Source organism: Babylonia areolata, chromosome 4 (assembly GCF_041734735.1).
Source record: "Babylonia areolata isolate BAREFJ2019XMU chromosome 4, ASM4173473v1, whole genome shotgun sequence".
In the NCBI taxonomy this organism is placed as follows: Eukaryota; Metazoa; Mollusca; class Gastropoda; order Neogastropoda; family Buccinidae; genus Babylonia; species Babylonia areolata.
In genome coordinates this window covers 52,546,039-52,551,038 of record NC_134879.1, presented here as the reverse complement: position 1 = coordinate 52,551,038, position 5,000 = coordinate 52,546,039, and positions in this window count along the sequence as shown.

The window sequence follows — 5,000 nt, the reverse complement described above, 5'->3', positions numbered from 1 at the left end:
ACCTAAGACCTGTTCTGAGAGAAGATTTGGTAAACTATAAGATGCGAACAACAATACACATCCCTTACGTTTTGCAACAAGTAGAGACCATCACACTACTAGTAACATGGTTTGCTGCACAGTCCTTGTATGAAGGAAAAAAATAATTGTTGCCAAGAGAGCGCTGTCAGGTCCGCATTCACTTAAAACGTGTTTTAAACTGCCACTCTCTTTCTGCAGTGCATGTTCGGATGAGTGCAAGTAAATGAGGGGTGGAGCGTGCGTGGAGCATAATTATGTTTTGTTCGTCTGGATTCAGTGTCTGCGATGTTACGATTTGCCAGAATATTTGTATTTTTGTTTTACACCTTTATCTACTTTAGGTGTAATCCGTATGAACCAGTGAAGGGAACAAAGAAAAGACGTCTTCGATGTTAACTCTGTGTGTGTGCGTGCGTGCGTGTGTGTGTGTGTGTGTGTGTGTGTGTGTGTGTGTGTGTTCATGCTTGTTCGATGGCAGTTCAAGAACGAATCCAACTCTAAACATGATGTCGATGAATACGTCGACGAGGACCGTGCCTTCATTAACTGAAGATTAGTGGTACTTGGGGTGGATACTTGTTTTCACACACTGAGCTCATTTATGAACAGCTTCAGGACATTGGAAGAAAAAGCACTGAAAAGGGAGAGAAGACTTTTTTTTTTTTTTTTTTTTTTTTGATTCACGATTTACTGGGTAGTCAGTGCAGTGATGAGCAGATGATTAAAAAAAAAAAGAAGAAGAAAAAAAACCAACAAAAAAACTTGATGTGGTCTGATTCTGGAACTCTAAAAGTTAGTGAACCGTGCAGCATTAATTTTAATGTTTGTAACCTGTCCGCTATACTTGGAACAGCCAGAGAAAAGAGAGGTGTATCATCTGCAGCCTTAGCGGGAACCTTCTTCTGACCTGCATGTGATACACTCTGTGGCTGTGGTGCCTGTCATGTGATACACCGATTGGTTTTGATGTCTGTCACGTGATACACCGATTGGTTTTGATGTCTGTCACGTGATACACCGATTGGATCTGATGTCTGTCACGTGATACACCGATTGGTTTTGATGTGATACACTGATTGGTTTTTGATGTCTGTCACGTGATACACCGATTGGATCTGATGTCTGTCACGTGATACACCGATTGGTTTTGATTTGATACACTGATTGGTTTTGATGTCTGTCAAGTGATACACCGGTTGGTTTTTAATGTCTGTCACGTGATACACCGATTGGATCTGATGTCTATCATGTGATAGACCGATTGATTAGGATGTCTGTCACGTGATACAGCGATTGGGTGTGATGCCTGTCACGTGATGCACCTATTGGCTGTGATTTCTGTCACGTGATACATCCTGTGGCTTCGATGTCTGTCTTTGTGACTGTTATATTCACAGGCAGTTACTTTTCCACGTTCAATCTTCTACATTGTCATTCTTAGTTTGACGTGACAACTTATTTGTCAGCATGAATACTTTTCCTTTGACGTTGACGCTAGTCCTGCACTAAACAGAATAAAAATATCAATAATAGCTTCCCGAAATATTCGCAAGTTGATAGACACAACGCAAAAAATATTCGTAGAAGAACGCGAACAAGAAACGGAGATATTTTCTTTAGCGATTTCATTATGTTCATCAGCAGTTCGTTTTTCCTTGCGGAACAGAGGAATTTTAGAGTGGTATTGCAGTAGGACACGTTTAAGGTCGTGAGACTCGTCATGTTGACTTGGTGGACACTGTAAACTGAAGTATGTGCTTGGAATCGAATACGGTCGTGTTCGTTGTTGACTGTCGTTTATCTAAAGTGCATGAGGTTGGTGGTCGTTGTTGACTATCGTTTATCTAAAATGCATGAGACTGGTGGTCGTTGTTGACTATCGTTTATCTAAAGTGCATGAGGCTGGTGGTCGTTGTTGACTATCGTTTATCTAAAGTGCATGAGGCTGGTGGTCGTTGTTGACTATCGTTTATCTAAAGTGCATGAGGTTGGTGGTCGTTGTTGACTGTCGTTTATCTAAAGTGCATGAGGCTGGTGGTCGTTGTTGACTGTCGTTTATCTAAAGTGCATGAGGCTGGTGGTCGTTGTTGACTGTCGTTTATCTAAAGTGCATGAGGCTGGTGGTCGTTGTTGACTGTCGTTTATCTAAAGTGCATGAGGCTGGTGGTCGTTGTTGACTGTCGTTTATCTAAAGTGCATGAGGTTGGTGGTCGTTGTTGACTGTCGTTTATCTAAAATGCATGAGGCTGGTGGTCGTTGTTGACTATCGTTTATCTAAAGTGCATGGGGCTGGTGGTCGTTGTTGACTATCGTTTAAAGTGCATGAGGCTGGTGGTCGTTGTTGACTGTCGTTTATCTAAAGTGCATGAGGTTGGTGGTCGTTGTTGACTATCGTTTATCTAAAGTGCATGAGGCTGGTGGTCGTTGTTGACTATCGTTTATCTAAAGTGCATGAGGCTGGTGGTCGTTGTTGACTGTCGTTTATCTAAAGTGCATGAGGCTGGTGGTCGTTGTTGACTGTCGTTTATCTAAAGTGCATGAGGCTGGTGGTCGTTGTTGACTGTCGTTAATGTAAAATGCTTGAAACTGGTGTTCATTGTTAACTGCTGTTAATGTAAAATGCTTGAAACTGGTGTTCGTTGTTGACTATTGTTAATATGAAATACGTGAGACTGGTGTTCATTGTTGAATTGTTGACTGTTGTTGATATAAAATACATGGGATGGTGTTCGTTGCTGACGATCGCTTTAAAAAAAATTAATGCATGAGACTGCGAGTAGACTTTCAAGCTGTATTTGATCATTTTGGTATAATAAATTGATACTGAAGTTTATACCAGAACAAATTGCCAGGTTTGAAAGGACTAACTTGAAAGCAGAGTAATAAATAGACACTGTGTGTGTGTGTGTGTGTGTGTGTGTGTGTGTGTGTGTGTGTGTGAAGGAGAGCGGGGGAGAGAGAGACGCTTGATGCTTTGACGTTTGACACTTTAATGTCATTGGCCACGAGGTCCTTGTGACATGGGTGAATGCGTCAACATGTTTTCAGTGCATAACAAAACAAGAATGAACGGATGGATATGTTGAAAGCAAATATTGAAACAAAACAAAGTTCCTTCCTTGAAAAAAAAAGAGAAGGTAACAGCTAACAGGCCACCCAACACAAAACTCAGCGAAAGAGAGCGAGAGAGTCAGTATCTGTGAGTGAGTGAGTGTATATGTGTGTTCACAAAAGACGTTAAGAGAGACCTGGTTTGACTTCATCTGTGCGTTAGGTCTAACGTAAAAGAAAATTCGCTAAAAGGTGCATTGTGTGTATGCAAATTGTGTGTGTGTGTGTGTGTATCTTTGTGTGTGTGTGTGTGTGTGTGCGTGTGTGAGCGTGCGTGTGTGTATGTGTGTGTGTGTGTGTGTGTGTGCGCGCGTGCGTATGTGTGTGTGTGCGTGCGTGTGTGCGCGTGTGTGTCTACGCGCGTGTGTGTGTGTGTGTGTGTTCGAAGGTATGTTCGTGTTAACAAAGGACATTAATGAAGAGAGATACATTTTGGCAGGCCACAGTTCAGCACATTCACTCACCAACAATATACTGGATGGGGATGGAAGAGTCTTACAGAAGAGGCATCCGTGATGTGGAATCAGCACACGTTTCCCGTTTTCGTGCTGTGGTTTGGGGGTGAAATGGACAGATGGCGATCATCTCATGATTACTGGTTCAGGTGGTGTTGCCTTTTCTTTTCTTTTTTTTCTTTCTTTGGTTTAATTATAGACGGGATTATTTTGAATTAACTGCTATTTTGTAAACTGTTGACATCCAATTTTCGCATCATGGTGGTCAAACCATTAAATTTCAAACCGAATTACATTCAGCTCGCGTACATATACACCGCGCGCGCGCGCGCGCGCACACACACACACACACACACACACACACACACACACGCACGCACGCCCACACACATACACGCACGTATGCACACACACACACGCACACACACACACACACACACATACACGCATACACACAGACACACACACACATTTACACACACGCACGCACATACGCGCGCGCGCACACACACACACACACACTTGCACACTGAAACATAAAGCATAATTACATGTTCAAAGCTGCTTTAAGCTTATAAAAGTTGTTGGGTTTTGGTTTTTTTTCTAAATCCAGAAACTCACATAGCGCGTACAATCCTCATCCCCCTCCTCCCCACCCCACCTCCCACGCATTCACAAATAAACACACAGAAACATTTACACTCAGTCAACACCCCCCACCCCCACTCCCCGCCACACGCACACATGCGCGCGCACACACACACTCACGCACGCGCGCGCGCATACACACACACACACACACACACACACCAACTCCCGAACTTGGACACACACGCACACACATGAACTCGAAAGCACGGGTTCATTCACACAGGCATATGCACACGTTCACCTTCCTCCCGCCCACCCCTCAATGACGTACACACACGCGCATCTATAATGCATGCAAACACAGTCGACAGACCGCATAATATCACTCATTTATTGCCTCGGGACGAAGGCACGTGAGAATTGTGCGCGAGAACGTACTGACCGGGCAATTAGTCGCCTGCTGCATCGGACGCGTGTGGCACTAACCAGGACCGGATGAAACTTTGCGGCACCAGCAGCCACCGTGTTGTTTCTGGCTTGTGTGCTTCAGTGTGTGTATTGGCGGGCACTTGGCGCACGTAAAAGAACCCACGGCAACAAAAGGGTTGTTCCTGGCAAAATTCTGTAGAAAAATCCACTTCGATAGAAAAAAACAAATAAAACTGCATGCAGGAAAAAAAAAGAAAAAAAAAAGGGTGGCGCTGTAGTACAGCGACGCGCTCTCCCTGGGGAGAGCAGCACGAATTTCACACAGAGAAATCTGTTGTGATAAACAGAAATGCAAATACAAATACTGTCCATGTTGGAACATGAACCTTACTC